General features: G+C 39.3%; 1 protein-coding gene across 1 annotated transcript in view; it reads right to left on the bottom strand.

The window, feature by feature from the left end:
- The window catches only part of LOC5576187 (lachesin), a 272,529-nt gene extending 252,076 nt beyond the window's left edge, over positions 1–20,453 (bottom strand). Inside the window, 1 exon segment of the mRNA XM_021851098.1 lies at positions 19,152–20,453. The gene's annotated coding sequence lies outside the window, so the exon portion shown is untranslated.
- Between the last annotated feature and the right edge of the window lie 988 nt (positions 20,454–21,441).

The following is a 21,441-nucleotide window of genomic DNA, read 5'->3' as shown; positions in this document are numbered from 1 at the left end:
ATCGGAGATTCTCTCAGAATCTCATCGCAGATTTTCTCAGAATCTCCTCCGAGATTCTCTCAGAATCTCCTCCGAGATTCTCTCAGAATATCATCGGAGATTCCCTCAGAATCCGAGATTCTCTCAGAATCTCATCCGAGATTCACTCAGAATCTCATCCGAGATTCTCTCAGAATCTCATCCGAGATTCTCTCAGAATCTCATCGGAGATTCTCTCAGAATCTCCTCCAAGATTCTCTCAGAATCTCCTCCGAGATACTCTCAGAATCTCCTCCGAGATTCTCTCAGAATCTCCTCCGAGATTCTCTCAGAATCTCCTCCGAGATTCTCTCAGAATCTCCTCCGAGATTCTCTCAGAAACTCCTCCAAGATTCTCTCAGAATCTCCTCCGAGATTCTCTCAGAATCTCCTCCGAGATTCTCTCAGAATCTCCTCCGAGATTCTCTCAGAATCTCCTCCGAGATTCTCTCAGAATCTCCTCCGAGATTCTCTCAGAATCTCCTCCGAGATTCTCTCAGAATCTCCTCCAAGATTCTCTCAGAATCTCCTCCGAGATTCTCTCAGAATCTCCTCCGAGATTCTCTCAGAATCTCCTCCGAGATTCTCTCAGAATCTCCTCCGAAATTCTCACAGAATCTTCTCCGAGATTCTCCCAAAATCTTCTCCGTGATTCTCTCAAAATCTCCTCCGAGATTCACTCAGAATCTCCTCCAAGATTCTCTCAGAATCTCCTCCGATATTCTCTCCGAAACTCCTCCGAGATTCTCTCAGAATCTCCTCCAAGATTCTCCTGGAATCTCATAGGGGATTCTCTCAGAATCTAATCGGAGATTCTATCAGAATTTCATCGGAGATTCTTTCAGAATCTTATCTCTTCTGATATTCTATAAAAAATCACATTGAAGATTCTCTCAGAATATCCACGGAGATTCTCTCAGAATATCATCGGAGATTCTCTTAGAATCTCATTGGAAGTTATCTCAGAAACTCATCGGAGATTGTCCCAGAATTCTCATCCGGATACTCTCATACTTCTATATTTTATTATAAAACGTCAATGTTTTCCTCGGGCTATAATTAGCGTTGGGCGATTTTGAATCGATGTTCCGAAAATCGATGTTTTGATTCCGATTAATCGATTTTTTTAATCGATGTTTTGAGCATCTAAAATCGGGTGAATCGATTCTCCTCATTCGGTTTTTTGATTCGATTCATTTTGGAAAAATCTATGAGTATTTTTCAATGTGTCGATGAAAAAAAAAATAGAATTTTGAACAAACCTTGAAGTATGTAGTATTCTCTATTGGATTTCAAACTGATTCTATTGAAAGAGGGTAAAAATGAATGCAAATACATTTGGTCACATTTCAAGCTTCAGATTTCAATTCGATTTTGATTCGAATCGATTCAAGAACATCGATGCAAAGGATTCGATTAAATCGGTGAATCGATTCGACAGTTTAAATTTGAATCGATTCAGTAACATCGATGTTATGGACAAATTTGCCCAACGCTAGCTATAATCAACCTTTATGGAAAACATTCAATCAACTAACGTATATCGAATATGTAAAATGTAAAGACCGGAATGCTTCATCTGGAAACGCCGATGGCTCCAGTTCCATTCTTCCTCATCATTTGACCATTACCGCCCTTCCTTGCAACTTCCTCAGATGCCAAAGAGAAAACAAGACATGATCCCCCATTTAATAGCCAGTCCCGAACATCTGAAAACCCATGTCGGGTAAAACCGACCCAACTGCACGGAGGAATGTTTAGGATACAAGCACAGGACCAAACGGACCGCAAAATATCCATAACGGTTCCCCCGGTAAAATAGGAACCCACGTTCCAAAGTGGTCCAGATTCGAAAAATCATGTCAAAAATTCCACATTCTCTGTTAGCTATAAAAAAAACTTTTGGAACATGATTTAAGGTTGAAGATTCTGTTTTTGTTTTTGAGGGTCTGATGGGTTTTTGGCAGCTTTTTGAAAAACTAGACCCACGTCCATACAGCGGAGAAAGTCCCTACCGGGCGCAAAGCGATGGAAATCAGACTAAATTGTTTGTTGCGGCAGCGAAGGAAAAATGTGAGAAAATTAGGAAATTGTTTGCCCTGTGCGCCGGAGGCAATCCGTGAAAAACGGAACCGAGTAGAATGACGAAAGGAGGAAATTTATTTTAATTTTCGCAAGGGCGAAAGAAATGGGATTTAAAGCTGCCAGTTTCGATGGGAGGGCAGACCAGATGGTAGACAGTGAAAAGTGGGCCCTTTTTCGATGTTTTCATTAAAGGCTAATGCCTACCGTTTATTGCTTTTTGATAGGCAGCTTAAAACGTGGTGGTAAAAATTGCAGAATTTTCATCAGTGTCACGTGGCTGGTTGTGCTTTAGCCGTTACTAAGTTTGACTAGTAGAGACAATTTCCGTTTTCAAAAATGTCATAGCACGTCTAGTTTTCGAGAAACTGACTATTCAAAATGCATTATTCAACGATTTCAGTCAACTTACATGCAAGTTTCCCAGATTGTATGGCGATTTATTTGCTTAATTGAAGGTACGGTGGGATAAGTGGATACAGAAAAATCAATAGTTAATTTCATCACTATGTTCAGCTACCGTGAATAATGTTATTCTAAATTAGCGATCCAAGGGACCATCGAGTTAGCCATGAAAAACAACTTTAACTATGGTTCTCTAACTCGATATCGAGATACGGAATATCGAGTAAGGGAGAGTTGACTGTTTTTCCCAATAGGAATGTTATGACAAGGAGAACTAGAAGAATAAGAAGAAAATTGCCTCTCTATCATGACAGTGTAAAAGTGATGGAATCGATTTGTGTCAATTGCAGTACCAGGCTCCTATCTCATTTATGCCAAAACGAGCATTATTTAAAGTTATGCATTTACAATTGATAATCCTCTATGCATCAATCAAACATGATTGACTGTTCAATTATTTGAGTGGCATTCTCTTCGCTACAGCACAAATTAAAACATCAATTTTACGCCTGAATGGGCCCAATCAACGGTTTATTTTTTTGACCCGCTCGTTTCCGATCGACTGTTAAACAACCCTAACCACAGACCCACAATCGAATCCCATAAACCGCAAAGCATTAAGAGCCACATGCCAACTAGATTATCTCCCATTTTCGATCCGTTTCAAACATTGGTCACACAGCCTATTTCATGGCCAGCTAATTTCATCAAGCGCACACATGACCCCATTGATGTGTGAGAGAAAGCAGGGAAAAAAGCCTAAATTAATCCACCTAGAGCGAACAGAACCTTTTAACATTTAAGGTTATTTGTAAATCGTCATTCAAATTCAAGCCAATAAGGACTATCAGAAGTTGCGATACAAACCTGTAAACCAGGGCAGTTTTGTATGAGAAAACAACATATGGGTACTAAATTTTGTCACCGACTGGTGATTTATGGGCATTTCCAAAGTTATTAAATGAAAGCTCAACATATACAAAGCTATGTTTTGTTGAATGCACTTTAGTTTTACTTTGACGATACAAAAGCGTAATAAAGTACTAAACATTTTCAATAAAAAATGATAAACCGAATGATCCCGGAAAAAAACCTAAAAACTTTTAGCATGGTCATGTTTGATAGATCGTACACACTTACCTAATTTAGAATGCCGAATTTGAATTGTTTTAATCGAGATTTGCACTGCCTAATAGTCGGCAAACAAATATCATGAGATCTCCGAAAATACAAACCGAATATCAGTAAATCCTGCTCTGTTGCTGAGCAACCTGGCACTTTGTAAGCTGAGTTTGGGTTTAAATTCAATAACCTAGATCAAGGTATATTGAAGACAGGTACAGCAATCTAAGCAGTCAGTGGATGCGGCGAGTCGTGAACAACAGGGAGAGGAAAATGACAGCTGGCGAGTCGGCGAGCTGGCGAGTTTGTTGATGCAATTCTCCCCTTCGATGGTTGCTATGGACCAATGCACGAGTTCACTAATTTGACGTTTGAGCGGTACCGAATTCACGGGCTACCATGGCCACACGGCACCGCTCAAACGTCAAATAGTGAACTCGTATGAAAGTCCATAGAAAATTTCTGGACACAAACGACAGTTTGAGGGTACAGGTACAAAATAAATGTGTTTCTTAGATAAGTTTAAAACATAATTTCAGTTGTTCCGTTTCAGGATGCCGTTATTTATCAATGAGATCCAATATTGGAAACCAATTAAATTGCCCATATTAAAGTGAAAACAGATGGTTTGTGTAGCGTAGCTCAAGACTGCTCTGCCTCCATTTTCGTCTTAATAAGGTCAGTTTCAGCTGTGGATGATAATATGTATAGCATAAAAATAACTAGATTTGTCAATTTCAGACTCTTCTTACAGCGTGCATTTCAAAGATGCACGGAAAAAATCGGTTTCCGGATTCATGAACAAAAAGTCGTGAATATTTATGTTTCATGGAATCGATTCTATTATGCAAGAATTTGTATGCTCAGCGCGCACCCTGGGGCAGAATTGAAAAAACGCGGAAACAACCTGTAGTTCTTCGGAATTAAGAGATAGACGTTTGGTGTCTTCAGCGAAAATGATCCTTTCAATGAGGCCGATGTTTCGAGATAAAGTCATATTTTTTAGTTTTATTCGCATAAATGACTGTTAAATATATTTTTTCTATGTGATCTGAAAGTATGCTAAGCTTATAAAAAGGTTCAAAATTATTTTACATGACGATGTAATAGTTTAACAATATAAACAAAAGATCAACATAGTCATAAATATTCTTGCGGTTTATTGGTACACAAACGCACTTAACTATTTGCTTTTTACATCGCTTGTATATTTGATATTCGCAAAAACGCCCTAAGCGCCAGACTTATTATGTCAAACCATTTCGGTCGAATGGAAATGTAGGTATATGATTCCTTCGGCAAAGTCGATCGTTAATTCAAGCTGAAAACAATTGCTAATGATGACAAATTTCCAAAGCCTGCTCTTCTTAAAAACTGAAAAAAATTTGATAAATTGTGTTAAAAACCATTATATACATAAGTTTTGTGTCGTTTTTTTTTTCAGTTCAATACCAATTATTGCCTATGATCTTGCCATTCATTGGAATTAGGCAGAGATTGTAAAAACAAAAAAAAAATTAAGAAAATCCAATAAAACTAACAGTGATATTGCCTATTCTTGCAGCAATCAAACAAAAATGTTGTTTTCACCATTGAATTCTTACCAGCTCTGCCAATGAATGACATGATCATAGGCGATAAATGGTATTTATGCTAAAACAAAACACTTAACTTATGTATGAAACGAATTTATCAAAAATCATCAATAGTTTGTCAGTTTTTCAAAAATAGTAGGCTTTGGAAATTTGACATCTTCAGCAATTGTGTTTTAGCTTTAAATAACGATCGAATTTGCCGAAGGAATCATATACCTACATTTCCATTCGACAGAAATGATTTGACATCATAAGTCTGGCGCTTAGGGCGTTTTTGCGAATATCAAATATACAAGCGATGTAAAAAGCAAATAGTTAAGTGCATTTGGGTACCATTAAACCACAACAATATTTATGACTATGTTGATCTTTTGTTTATATTGTTAAACTATTACATCGTCATGTAAAATAATTTTGAACCTTTTTATAAGCTTAGCATACTATCAGATCACATAGAAAAAATATATTAAATATCATATCCTTGGAAAAATTAGACATGAAAGCTTTGACCTTTCGTAAGTGGATGGCGATAAAAACACCTGCCCGAACTTGCCCTATCGCAAGAATGGCCTATACGCAAAATCCTTGTTTTTTGAAAATTTTACTTAAAATATCGAACACAATTTTATTTTTACCATCAAATTTTCACCAGACCTGCTATATGTTTATTAACGACATAGTCATAGCCGATATATGGAATTTAAATTGAAAAATTGCAAGCAAAACTCAAATATTTCGGTTTTTAGCATATTTTTTAAATAAATGTCTATATTTCAAAAATAGTAGGCCTTGGAAGTTTGACGTCTTCAGCAATGGATCAATGCACGAGTTCACTAATTTGACGTTTGAGCGGTGCCGAATTCACTAGTTTCCATGGTCACATAAATAACACGGCACCGCTAAAACGTCAAATAGTGAACCCGTGCATAGGTCCATTATTTGCAGCATCAAATAATGATCAACTTTGCCGAAGAAACTATACACCTAAACTGCCATTTGACCGAAATGGCATTTCAGTCATTTATGCGAATAACACTAAAAAATATGACTTTATCTCGAAACATCGGCCTCATTGAAAGGATCATTTTCGCTGAAGACACCAAACGTCTATCTCTTAATTCCAAAGAACTACAGGTTGTTTCCGCGTTTTTTCAATTCTGCCCCAGTGTGGGGCGTTACACAAATCTAACTGTCACTTTCTTCATCTTAGTCAACGCGTCTCATGGCGATCGGTGATTTTTCCTAGAGAAATTATAAAAAAAGTTTTGTTTTTGAAAAAGTTTAAATTGAAGACACTGCTCTTCGGAACCTTGCCATCGTATCGATGACATTCTTGGCGATATTTCCGTAAGTTCCCACATTGTGTCACGACACAATCTGAAGGAGCTGTTCGATGTTCCAAAATATACTAAAAGCCTTCATCCTGATTTTGCAGAACCGGGCAATGTTTGACTTTGAGCGAAGATTTCGCTTCACAAGTTCGTCGGCGATTCGGATGTTATGTGATGTTTTCCCCATGTCCTATAGCAGAGCAGCTCACAAAAGGTCTTCGGCAACCGGATGTTCCACATCCACATTGTTGTTGAGGAGTGCTCCATTACTTATGCAATCCACCAGCATTTTGTGAGCCCAGGGACCATTTGTCAAATCAATTGTTGTTCGAAACAATATTTTGCGTTCAAACCTAACCACTGTTGTTGTTCGCGTTCCTGCTAAAGATTTGGCACTCGTTAGGTTGACAATTGCGGAATGTGTTCACGGTTTATTACGAAACAACCGGCACAAAAGTCACAACGATTATAATTTTCATGTAATTTGTTTACCAATAGCAAATATAAACTGGGATCTAAATTGACGTATAATGTTTGTATTCATGAACTGTGTTCATGATTCAGGGATTCTGCTTCATGATTTATGACTCAACTTTCACTTTTCAGCACCAAAATCGGAATCATAAATGACAACCATCTAAATACATGAATAGTGCTTATGTTTTCATGAACTGTGTTCATTGTATCGGATCTTGCTTCATGATTTCATGACCAAAATAGCCACTTTTCGTATCAAAAATAGAAATCTTAAATGACAGATGACTAAATCAATGAATAGTGCTTATGTTTCCATGAATTTTATTCATGGTTCCAGCATACATGCTTCATGATTTTGTGGAGTCCAGCTGACATTTTTTTTCGCTATAAACTGAAACGTAACGTACAACCGCCGTTACGGTAAAATGCTTCATGATTTCATGACTTTTGGTTCGGCCACTAAGCTGGTTCAATGATACTGATTTTGACCATGCTGGCTCTAGCGTATCAAATTATTGCTTCTACTTAGAAGTTTCAAAATCGTTTTTTGTAACTGTGAACAGGTTTCATCGCATTAGACATTTAGATTCCTTGTAACATGAAGCTTATTTTAAAAGGTGGGAGGTCTGCTACTCCACTGATTCGGAATCGGAATGAATTTGTCTTTGATTTGACGTTCCTGATTGAGTCATTTTTCTACTTCGACCTCCTCATTATCTAGGACAAATAGGTGGGTCTTAGTGACTTGTTACTCTATTATACTCTTCCGGCCGTAACTTATAAGTATAAACAAGAACAGTTACAACAAGAGCACGATATGGTAGATCTTACCTCGAAAAGGTGATCTACCCGCGTTACGGGTTTCCATTTAAATCGCATGCGTCTTTTCCCAATGTAATTCTCAAATTGTCACCGTCACCTACAATTTTTCTTTATTTTTACGGGTAAACTGGATCAACCCCATTTCGGGTTTTCTTTGGATAAATTTCGTCACTAATTAACATAAAGTTTTACACTTGGTTAATGAATGAGTAAATAAAAATTGAGGGGAAAAGGTTGCTAGGATCTCAAGGCTTGCTAACTTCATGAAGCAACATAAACTCGTCAGCTGTCAGATTGTTTCCCAAAATGGCGGATTGTGCTAAATGACACCTTGAATTACCTCCCTAATAGATACCTTGACCTAGATTACGATGAACACAGCCGAGATCATTAAAAAAAACGAAATGCGTAGCATATAAAATACAAAAGGAAGGCCTAATTTAACATTATAAAACATTATTTTCCTCAGTACATAATCGCAAAGTAAAATGACCCCTTGGCCAATACTGAACAACAGTTTTGATAATCGACCTATATCTTCTTCTAGGCTTTAACGTCCCCACTGGGACAGAGCCGGCTTCTCAGCTTAGCGTTCTTATGAGCACTTGCACAGTTGTTAACTGAGAGCTTTCTTTGCCAAAGTTGTCATTTTCGCAGTCGTATATCGTGTGGCAGGTACGATGGTACTCTATGCCCAGGAAAGCCAGGGAAATTTCCTTTACGAAAAGATCCTGAACCGATCGGGAATCGAACCCAGACACCTTCAGTCAACGAGAGAATACGGACCGGAACAATCGGCAAAGACCACAGCGACGAAAATGGACTAGCGATTGGAAACTCGGTACGTGGAACTGCAAATCTCTCAATTTCATTGGAAGTACTCGCATACTCTCCGATGTACTGAAGACCCGCGGTTTCGACATCGTAGCGCTGCAGGAGGTGTGCTGGACAGGAGCATTGGTGCGAACGTTTAGAGGTAATCATACCATCTACCAGAGCTGCGGCAACACACGCGAGCTGGGAACAGCTTTCATAGTGATGGGTGATATGCAAAGGCGCGTGATCGGGTGGTGGCCGATCAATGAACGAATGTGCAAGTTAAGAATCAAAGGCCGATTCTTTAACTTCAGCATAATCAACGTGCATAGCCCACACTCCGGAAGCACTGATGATGACAAGGACGCATTTTACGCGCAGCTCGAACGCGAGTACGACCGCTGCCCAAGCCACGACGTCAAGATCATCATAGGAGATTTGAACGCTCAGGTTGGCCAGGAGGAGGAGTTCAGACCGACGATTGGAAAGTTCAGCGCCCACCGGCTGACGAACGAGAACGGCCTACGACTGATAGATTTTGCCGCCTCCAAGAACATGGCCATTCGTAGCACCTATTTCCAGCACAGCCTCCCGTATCGGTACACCAAATCGAACACGTTTTGATCGATGGACGGCACTTCTCCGACATAACCGACGTCAGAACCTATCGTGGCGCCAACATTGACTCCGACCACTACCTGGTGATGGTGAAACTGCGCCCAAAACTATCCGTCATCAACAATGTAAGGTACCGACGCCCGCCCCGGTACAATCTCGAGCGGCTGAAACAACCGGATGTCGCCAATGCGTACGCGCAGCATCTTGAGGCAGCGTTGCCGGATGAGGGCGAGCTCGATAGGGCCCCTCTTGAGGACTGCTGGAGGACAGTCAAAGCAGCCATTAACGACGCTGCCGAAAGCGTTGTCGGATATGTGGAACGGAGCTCAAGAAACGATTGGTTCGACGAGGAGTGCCAGGAGGTTTTAGAGGAGAAGAATGCAGCGCGGGCTGCAATGCTGCAGCATGGTACGCGGCAAAACGTGGAACGATACAGACAGAAGCGGAAACAGCAAACCCGCCTATTCCGGGACAAAAAGCGCCGCCTGGAAGAGGTGGAATGCCAAGAGATGGAGTTGCTGTACCGTTCTCAAGAAACGCGGAAGTTCTATCAGAAGCTCAACACATCCCGCAAAGGCTTCGTGCCGCGAGCTGAGATGTGCCGGGATAAGGATGGGAGCATCTTGACGGACGGACGCGAGGTGATCGAAAGGTGGAAGCAGCACTACGATGAACACCTGAATGGCGCAGAGAACACAGGCACAGAAGGTCAGGACAGCGAAGGCGATGGCTACGTCAGCACAGCGGACAGCGGAAATCAACCAGCTCCCACGATGGGGGAAGTTAAGGATGCCATTCAACAGCTCAAGAACAACAAAGCCGCTGGCAAGGATGGTATCGGAGCCGAACTCATCAAGATGGGCCCGGACAGGTTGGCCGCTTGTCTGCATCGGCTGATAGTCAGAATCTGGGAAACGGAACAGCTACCGGAGGAGTGGAAGCAAGGCGTTATATGCCCTATCTACAAAAAGGGCGACAAACTGGAGTGTGAAAATTATCGTGCAATCACCATCCTAAACGCCGCCTATAAAGTGCTATCCCAGATTCTCTACCGTCGTCTATCACCTATAGCAAACGAGTTCGTGGGAAGTTATCAAGCAGGTTTCATCGACGGCCGCTCGACAACGGACCAGATCTTTTCCGTGCGGCAAATCCTCCAGAAATGCCGTGAGTACCAGGTCCCTACGCACCATTTGTTCATCGATTTCAAGGCGGCATACGATAGTATCGACCGCATAGAGCTATGGAAAATCATGGACGAGAACAGTTTTCCCGGGAAGCTCACAAGATTGATCAGAGCAACGATGGACGGTGTGCAAAACTGCGTGAAGATCTCGGGCGAACACTCCAGTTCGTTCGAGTCTCGGCGGGGACTACGACAGGGCGACGGACTTTCGTGCCTGTTGTTCAATATTGCGCTTGAAGGTGTCATGCGGAGAGCCGGACTTAACAGTCGAGGCACGATTTTTACGAGATCCGGACAATTTGTTTGCTTCGCGGACGACATGGATATTATTGGGAGAAAATTTGAAACGGTGGCATATTTGTTCACCCGCCTGAAACGCGAAGCAACAAGAGTCGGGCTAATGGTGAATGCGTCGAAAACAAAGTACATGCTGGTTGGCGGAACTGAGCGCGACAGGGCCCGCCTAGGAAGCAGTGTTACGATAGACGGGGATACCTTCGAGGTGGTGGACGAGTTCGTCTACCTTGGATCCTTGCTGACGGCTGACAACAATGTTAGTCGGGAAATACGAAGGCGCATCATCAGCGGAAGTCGTGCCTACTATGGGCTCCAGAAGAAACTGCGGTCAAGAAAGATTCACCCCCGCACCAAATGCACGATGTACAAAACGCTCATAAGACCGGTAGTCCTCTATGGGCATGAGGCGTGGACTATGCTCGAGGAGGACTTGCAAGCTCTTGGGGTTTTCGAACGCCGAGTGCTAAGGACGATCTTCGGCGGCGTGCAGGAGAACGGCGTGTGGCGGCGAAGGATGAACCACGAGCTCGCTCAACTCTACGGCGAACCCAGTATCGTGAAGGTAGCTAAAGCTGGAAGGATACGCTGGGCAGGGCATGTTGCAAGAATGCCGGACAACAACCCTGTAAAGATGGTGTTCGCCACGAATCCGGTCGGAACAAGAAGGCGTGGGGCGCAGCGAGCTAGGTGGATTGACCAGGTACACCAGGACCTGGAGAGCGTGGGTCACAGTCGAGGATGGAGAGAAGCGGCCATGAACCGAGGGAATTGGCGAAATATTGTTGGCGAGGCTTTATCAAGATAATTGATGTAAAGCCAAATAAGTAAGTAAGTAACCTTCAGCATGGCGTTACTTTGTAGCCGCGGACTCTAACCACTCGGCTAAGCAAGGCCCCTATGAAGAAACCGAAAAGTTACATATTATTTGAGAATTATTCAGTCATTCATGTGAATGGGAAAAGCATTCTAGCAGTTTTATACAACTTACTTTTATAACTGAGGACATATACATAAGTAGGATTGTTGTCACTGTTACGGTTCACCAGCCGATTGGTAGTTAGAAAAATCTGAAGTTCATAGACACAAATGTAAAATCGACGCTAAAAATAACAATCTCCCTCTGTTGTTCGTAGGCACGCTAAGGAACGATTCCATTATTTTTCATAATTTTGCATCTCGATTTGTCCAGATTGACATTTGTGTCTATGAACTTTAGGTTTTTCTGACGACATATAGTTATTGCTTTCATTTGCTTTCATCTTCAAAACAATAAAATTAAAATTGGATCTGTGCCATAGATGCCATCTTTATCGTTTTAGTAAAAAATTCTTAGTCCAAATCCTGTGTCATACACTTCTGTGGGTTTGTAAAAGAATATCATAACTTTGATTAAAATCGGTTCGTAAATGGCTGAGAATTTCAATAATGTCTACATAGTTCAATAATATTTATTCAATACACTAAGATTTTTTCAACGTCGGTTGATGTCCCGTGTAAAAAAACCGCTTTATTTAAAAAATGAAGTAAAAAACATCGCGTTGTTAAAAAAAACGACGGAAAAAAGACCTCACGTTTTACGACGTTCCATTACCATACGAGTCATAATGTAGAACATTGTTTTGTATTGAAAACAATTTTTGAGTCGTTTATAAAATAATACGATTTGTTTAAACGGCACCGCGTAAAAAATGCTCTTGGTTGAATGATATCTCTGTAACAAAGTGGCCAATCGCAATAAAATTCAATAGTGTTCTATTTTATTTTAAAATCGTTCTTTCAAAGATTCTAGTAACTCCACTAATGAAATACATTTACACATTCCTTACAATATTTTTTTTTATTTTATCCATATTGAGTTCATCCAAGAATTAGAACCATAATACTGCTTAATATTTAAAATATTTTGATTAAGTGATTCCTTATTAGTAATATTTTAAGATATGTTGCGAACTGGAAAAACTTTTTCAAAAAAAAAAAAACGAAACTCAACGCTGAAATCGCCTATAGATTACTTTGAGAAATCTCTAAAGAAATATTTTGGAGATATCTCCAGAAACTAAACTTATTTTGCTGCTAGAGTTTTCTGAGCAATTTCATTGAACATTTTAACAAGATTTCTTGTAACAAATTCTTCCATGAATTGTGGGCAACAACACAAATATTATAAGTAATAGTTATAATTGTACAGCAGACAATCTGAGAACAACTCTTAAATTTTTCTAAACATTTTATAATCAATCCTAACGAAATTACGGAAAGTTTTCAAAAATTTCGTAAGGAATTCTTTTATAATATTGTGATATTTTACAAAAAATCCCTTCAAGCATTTCACTATGCAATACCATCAAGGATGTTAAAGAATGCTCCATATCCTGAATTACACCAAGAATTATCAAAGCTCTACTTTTGTCTACAACATTTTCATATAATTCATTCTAAACCTCTCCAAAACTTTTTTATGAAAGTTGAATTTTTTCCTGAAGTTCTCCTCTCAAAATGTTTCAAAAGAATGACATGTTTTATATTATTTAAGTTTTTATTTAAGAGTTTGGAAACATGTCTAATATTTTAATCAGATCAGATGCTCCTTTTCAGGTATTTTTAAAGGGTTTTGTTTCGATTTCTCCAGGATTTATACAAACACTATTTCATAGTTTACTGCAGTAACAATAGTTTACTACAAAAAAAAACAATAATTAAATCAGCAATTATGTACTGCTTTTCATAATGAAAGGACCACCCATATTTTTTCGTATACAGGAATATTTAAATGAAGTAGGAAAAATCTTATACCTAGTTATGATTAACGGCCACGAATGAAAATTAAAGGATTAAAAATAATACCATTACATTGGTGCACTGCAATTCTTTATAACAGTGTTGCCAGTAATATAAAATAGTTGAAACTGCTGAAGAATATAAAAAAAAATAAAACAAACAAAAAAAATCCGAGATGTGATAAAATTGTCCTAATACAAGCTATATGGTAAGGATATTTGAATAAAAGATGATTATTGTGTAAATGACGACGTTTAGAAAACTTTATTTGAGATATTTTAAGAATAAATTCAAGATTTGTGAGCAAATTTCGAGAATTTTCATAATAAAAGTGTTTAAAATTTCCAATTATTTTGCGTAACTTGCCAGATATAGTAATAAAAGCACCACATTATCAAATATATCATTAAAACACTTGATCAATTTTCTCTCCATAATCGAATTAATAAATTGCAATGCATAATATTTGGTATCAAAGTATGAATGATATTGTTGTTAATAAAAAACAGCAAAAATTTATGAAAATTTTAACATATTCGAAGAAATTTCTTATTTTGCAATCTAGACGCATAGTTTTTATGGATCTTGATATAAATTTATTGCTGAAAATTTTTCTCAGACGAAATACAGGTATAAATTTATTTTGTACATGTTTAAAATACTTTACGTCTACCATGGATATCCGTCAAGCATCCATTCTATCGATTTAAACAATCTTATTCATCACGTTTGTTTATGAGTTATGACTATTTTGCTAAAAGTATGGTTAGATAGCATTTTATTAGGTAAAAACATCGAAAACTTGCTTAAAATCATATATTTTATTCAAAAAATATCTATTTTATAAATCTATTAGCAGAAACCTTAAATGTTGAATACACATATGAGAAATCAACTAGTCCAAACATGTTTTCCAAAACGTTCTCCTAATAAAAAACACAAATCTTGTATTTTACCATGAAATATGATGACCCTTAGTATTCGAAGTTACAAAAAGATTAGTTTTTTTAACTTACAATTTTGCGTAAGTGGTCACATTATTTTGGAAAGCCTTTTTTGTCACATACAGTGCTCGTTCGGTTTTGACACGGTTCGATTTTGGCAGTACGGAAATGCATTTACAAAAAAAAGAATCATGGGTCAGTCACTAATCTTGTTCATCCCAATGTTTCTGTGAGTCTTTTTGAGGCTTACCATGTTCCAAATAGATTAATTTAATTCGTGATCATTAACGTTGATTCAATTTCTGATAAAAAAAAAACGGTTCGATTTTGGCACGGTTTGATTTATGCAACATGAGAATTTTTGGCAATGATTTGACTTCCCAAAAGTATACTAAAGGGAAGTTTTGGGAGGAGCTTCTGAGTAAGTTACTGTTAGTAGACTTCTCTAAGTAAAGAATGCCGTCAGAAATGATAAAGCTTAGGTAGAAGTATCAATTTTGGCCATAGCGCCAATTCAAGACTGGATTCCACATTGTTTTACCAAACGAAGCAGCGTTAATCATTTTGTCTTTGATGGACTATTTACACAAAATAAAACGAAGTTCATTGATTTGTCCGTATTTATTCAAAAATCAATGTGAACAAAAAAATTTCTTCGATATTCTTACTGCTATACACCAAATATGGCTAGGGTTTTCTTAATTCGGCCATTCACAATAATATCAGAAATTGAATTCCGGTGGCACGATTTTCAATACAGAAATAGTAGTTAACGCTACAAGTTGCTTAATGATGATTTTTACAGTACGAGTTGTACATTTGTCCAACAAGGCTTTCCGAGTTGGATAATTATGACAAATGTTTAAAAAATCGAGTTCTGCAACGAGTTGCGTACAACATTTTTTGCAATTTCGTAGAAGACCTTTTGAGGGTATCAGAAATCACATCGGAATGCATTGAACATTATTTTGCATTTTCAAAAAACTGTTGAGTAATGAAAAAGTGTTGCGTAATAGAAACTGCGCAACTGATTTCAGTTACGTAATGACTATTACGACATTGCATAATTCAGTGCAGGAACGTAGGCCAGTTCATGACAGATTGGTATGATAGAAAACAGCCGTAATAGGCTGAGAAATTGCAAAAAAAAAGGTTTTTGTTTAGTTTAAATTGTTTTTCATACCTAATATCTAACCCATGGATATTCGGCAGCCTTTGCCTTTAACATTCACAACAAGAACGATCAAACGAGCGTACGAAGGAAAAACGTATCTGGCCGCGACGGCGGCACAAGAAAACGGTGTGATTTAGCTTATCCAGGTTTTTAAAAGTGCTAATGGCTGCAAACAGGCTCATTTTCTGGTAAGGATAAGTCGATTTAACGTTTGGCTTCGGTCGTTCTCTATAGATCGTTGCACGCTTGACATAACCTCGAACCTCGACAGTCAATTGGTCATGATGAAAAGGGGAAAAAGAAGGATAATTTTTCGTGACGTCACCATGCACTCTTCTATTGACCGGGCTCAAGCCAAACGTCAAATCGTATGATCCCTATCAGAAAGCGGACCTTTTTGCGGCAGCCATTAGCGCTCGTAAAAAGCTGGATTTCTATCATTCTCCGTAATAAGGGCTGCTTTAATTGTTGTGTATCACATTCGACATAACAAGCAAGAATAGTTGTTGATCGGAAAATTCTGAAACATATGCAAAATACATAAAAATGTCATAGTGTCAGACGATATTCATTCCACAGGTTTTGTGTTTCTCGATATTCCTTCTACCGCTCGTGCTGTGCGTGAGAGTGTAGCGGATGAGTGTAGAGAAATCATTTGACTGCTGAACATTGAAGCGAAACGAACGTCGCGAAAAATGTCGAATGTTTACAGCACTGTTAGCATCCATCTCTGAACTCTTTCAACCATAATTTCAATAATGCTTATGAAACATTTACAATGTCATGGATTTCTTCTTGAATTTATAGTAGCAGGCAAGATGCTGTTAGTTCTAAGACTATACGATAAGTTCAACACATCTCCCAACTATGAAAGTGCTTATAGTATATTAAGCTGAGAAATAGGCTCTGTTTAGGCTTACCAGACGCACTCTTTTTAGAGTACATCGAGAGGGATTCGCGATAAGGGCCTATCTGACAAATCAATAACAATGAGAAAATAACCAATGAAATTTTCATGTGCAATTTTTATTCCCAATTGGAGAAAGTATACTCCAACTTTAACTATTTCACTTCAATACATATTTCATAAACCTAGTTCCAAAATCCCCATCAATACCACACACATATCCTTCAATTTTCCTAGCTATTTCGTAATAAAAAAATATTATAAAGTTTCGCCTTAAACGCACTCAAGAATGCTAGTATCGCCCAATGTTATGAGCCTGTAATCGATATTATTTTCAGTGTCGCCTATTACTTTTGCGCCGTGTTTTCATTCTGGTTTCAATTAAGCCCGCCATGTACGCCTTGTTTATGTTTTGTTTGCAGTGTCGCCGTTTACTCTCGCCGTGTTTTGATTTCGATTTCAGATGCGCCCATCACTTTGATAAACAAAAACACAGGCGTAATCAATACAGTGTGTGGTTTTGCATGAGGTGAAGTTTCGTCTTCTACAAATTTGCGTTTTTTGAATAGTTAAATTATCGACAGGGGAAAAGTTCAAGTGCAGTGAATAGACATACAAGCTACAATTTCACCGCTATTGTTTCCTAAATTGTGTAAATTTTGTCAGTTTCGCCTAATTCGCGAATCTTTCTAGACATGTACTCTTTTTAGCATTAAACATTGGTGTACTATTATTTTTGCTAAATGAGCTCAAATGTACTCTTTTCTAGTTATTACTGACGATTGCCGAACAAATCATTATTTTTTTATGAAACCAAATGATCTAGTTTTATTTTCATGAAAACAGGAGATCCAACTATTTTCAGAAAAAAGTGACCTAACGGTAGAACTATTGATAAACAATTAAGGCGAAGTAGGCCGTCATTGAAATTTGTACGCATCTGTAATGATTGTTGCTAATTCATCTCACGATTTCGAATCAAAGAAAATCAGTTGGTTTTACACTGATACAGCTGAAAAAGTATCAGCATACTTTATGCATGTTAGCGCCTATAGTGATAATTTTTCAAGTCAATAAAAACTGTCAAGACTTAGTTTTATCACTTTGAAATGCAAGCTGAAAAGTCATCATTATTGCCAATACGAATGACGGGCTACTTTACCTTAATTGGCAATTGATTTATTGTTCATTATTATTCATTGAATTGGTATTGAACTATTGGAAACAACTCTTTTTGCAGGCACTTTTACTAGAAACGTTGTTTTCCGTGTGGCTTCGTGGCCGTGCGGTTAGCGGCATCAGTCGTTTAGGCGTATTGTTCCACGAAGCGTGGGTTCGACTCCCACTCCAGTCAGTGGAAACTTTTCGTCAAACGAAAAGTTCATCACTGGGCTACTGGGTATTCCGTGTTGTCCGTTGCCTAATGTTCGTGATTGTGTTCAGTCTGTGCAGCCTTTGGCTGAAGACGGTGTAAATTGCCTTTTTTTCCATTGATTGAACAAAGCTGTGGAACGATTTAGGTAAAAATTAAACTTTTTTCGTTAATAAAGCCAACGCGAGCGACGACTTGACATTTGAAATTACACAAACATGACCAAAACAAAGAAATTAAGATATACACGTTAGTAAAACGTGCATTTTCAAAATGTTAAGCTTTTAGATCCTACTTCTATGTGACCGCTTATAAATTGCTTCTATCTCAATTGTCCAAATGTACTCTACTACTACATCTAAACAACGCAATGAAAGTCTTGAGCAATCACGTAGAGTATTAACAGTTATTTTTAATTGATGTATGTCTGAATGTTAATAGTTTTATCATTATAGAATTGGGTCAATTCTAGACACAAATTCAATACTATTCATTGTTCCAAAGATAAAAGTAAAAGAAAAACAGTTTATTATTGTTGAGTAACATATAAACTAAAATATTTTAGTTTAACATATTATATACAGGTTGACCAGGCTAACGTTTTATTACCAAACTGTAGGCTGTTTATTAGGCTTTTAAAATCTCATTTCATCGTAACAAGAACACGTCGCAGTTCTTAACGATTTCAACTGTGAAAGAATAATGAAAATCCGTTGAACTGTTCTCAAGCCAACTCGTGACATGGAAACATCATTCCATTCTTATTTATATAGATACTGGGTACTCTCGTTGGTTAGACCGGTATTAATTTGAACACTTTTCAATCTGTACCCCGCTAATCTGCAAATCGTTCAAAATTTAGCTCAAGGAACGAAGTAAAGAGAAATGGAGTGAAACAAAAGTCAGAATCCAAAAACGTTTTATTGATGTTCGTAGGGTAACTAGAAGTCCAAAGTAAAAATGAACCCAGATTGGTTGCATGAGGTGTTGTTCAGACTAGTGGGGGTGCACGGTATAAAATTGCAAAGTTGTCAGTCTATCAGTAACTTTCTGAAATGTGTCAGACGTAATATTTCACAACAAAAGTAACAATACAAAGCTGTTAAATTTTGGGAACACCATAACAGCGTTTGAGCATATCAGTTTAACAAGCAATCTCTATACCCTTCTTATTGAATGAGAAAGGTGCAAAAATAACGATACTCACCAGAGTCCACTAGTCCAATTTCGAAGCAGTAAATTCCAACGCAAAAGGCATCCCACGCGCGACCGTCCTTCGGATTTTTAATTAAAAATGTTTTCCTCGCACACTCCTTTTGCTCCAACGCTCTGATCGAGCTGATTCAACACCATTCCATCCATCAGGGACTTTGGGTGTTCATTTGTACCACGGTATAATACAACCGAACTGGCGAGAGCACACACACCCCTGTTGCATTGCAATGCCGATTATTTCACCCCCGGATTTTCCGGATTATTCCACACAAAAGAACTCACTTTGTAATTCGTGGCCGGACCAAGGCTCGATGTGGTGATCCACGGTCAGTGAGCATGCCACGCCACGGCCAAACCTTCAGCAAAAACGTTCATCCTTTTTCGAGCGCCAAACCACCACACTAAATCCAGTGGAAAACCAATGATGCATGGTGCTGGGGTTGCGTTTTTTCCCGGCGTCCGGTTTCCGTTCAATTTCAAACTTCGAATTACATTCCTCGGGCTTCCGAGGCGCCACCTAGCGGCTATTCGGCCTCGATCACATCACCACAATGTGCGAACATATTTCAGTCAAGTACCGCCACCATCCACTAACCATCCATGAAGCCCTGTGTGCAAAAATCGACTCGCCAAAAAACCGGAGGCTTAAGCTTTGTGCAGCCTTATTTGCTCGTCTCGTCACTGACACGTGCGGAAAAAACTATCGTAAACTCTCGACCGAACGGTGATTAACGTCAGAGCCATTGCCAGTTGCCATCGCACACCACTTCGCCGCTACCGGTCAACTCACGATAGACCTCGCTAGACAGCACTCCAACGTCGAACACTCCTTCTATGCTATCGTTTTATGCTTCATTTCTCTTTATTCATCACCACCATCATCATGAAACTCATCAGCATCCATCTAGCCATCCCATGCGTTCCCGTTCCACGTAGCGAGCCGCGCTTCCTTGTTTCACTGAACAACTGTGCGGAGTAATCCAGCGGCAGAACTCACCACTGGTCGCAGCATGCCACGCGCTCTCGTATCCTACCAACGACCGTCAACCGAAGTAAGCGCGCGAAATATTCAAAGTTCACTTGGACCACGTCGAAAGCGCGAACGGTTCCCACGGCCTACTGAGCAATCCGATCAACCGCACAGAAAACGCCCCTTGGCATCTAGCAGTCCATGCAAGTCAACCACCAGCTAACGTCCCGAATCCCTGACTCTCCGTTCGATACGGTTGAAGGATGCTGGGAAACTGATACGAAGCCATCGGAGCGGGAATCGCTTTGGCGTCCAGCAGTCTGTCGAAATCTCGGGAGCAACTGTCAAAACACGGAGACATCATCCGGTAGCGCTCGGAGGAATTCGGTCGGTCCAGAAGAACCATGCGCACCCGAGAGGGATCCGAACCGGGTGAATTTCGCCCGGATTGGAATGTTCATGCGCGCTTTCTGGTCTGGAATGTTTTGTTGTGGCTAACGCATTTTACTTTCCGCTCCTTGCGATGTGCAACGGGCATTGAGCAGAGAGATAATGCAAACTGGGTCAATCTCTGAGCTTTCCTCAACCGTAACCATGTGGATGGCACGGTTTGCTATGCTAATTAATCTAGTAATGATCATTCGTGGTCAGAGTGTTTAATTGGATGATGGTGGGTTGTTTGTAAACACTGAAATAACCCTGTTAAGGCGATGGAATGTGAACAACTGTTGAGCGGTATCTAGCTACGAGCGCAGTCTGCAGCGATTTACCGCAATCAATTACGGTTGCGCTAGTGCTTAAATCTAGTGTAGGTATTCGCTTTCATTGGGTGCACACTATGGAATTCCGATGACTTTCTCCTATACTATATTAAACTTAATATATTCTGCTCTATTTCTGACAAAATCAGTCAAGTTTTTGGATTGTTAACTATTTATTGAACAGCTTAAACATTCTGTTCGAGTTAATTGCTATCGTGGTGACATTGATTCTGGATGAGCAGGAATTGAATCACATCAGACTTTGGTCACTTTTGCAAAATCTCAAAAATATGTTTTGATCAATTACGCACATTCATCATGTTTGTCCATTGTTTTAGATCCTGGCTCACAGTGGCTGTTCGTTACAGCATAATCTCGGCTCGCTTTGATGTACACAATTTTTGTATCGGGTTCTTCCTTTCAGGGGTCGGCCGTCCATGTACCACGTGAACAACGTTAAGGGGGGTGAAGGGAATACAAAAAAGGTCCACGTATGAAGGGGGAGTGGTCGTATGAAGGGGGAGATGTTCATCAGATGGACATTGCTTGCT

This window comes from Aedes aegypti, chromosome 3 (genome assembly GCF_002204515.2).
Source record: "Aedes aegypti strain LVP_AGWG chromosome 3, AaegL5.0 Primary Assembly, whole genome shotgun sequence".
In the NCBI taxonomy this organism is placed as follows: domain Eukaryota; kingdom Metazoa; phylum Arthropoda; class Insecta; order Diptera; family Culicidae; genus Aedes; species Aedes aegypti.
Note: the sequence above shows the minus strand (reverse complement) of the source record. Positions and strands in the feature narration are given on the sequence as shown.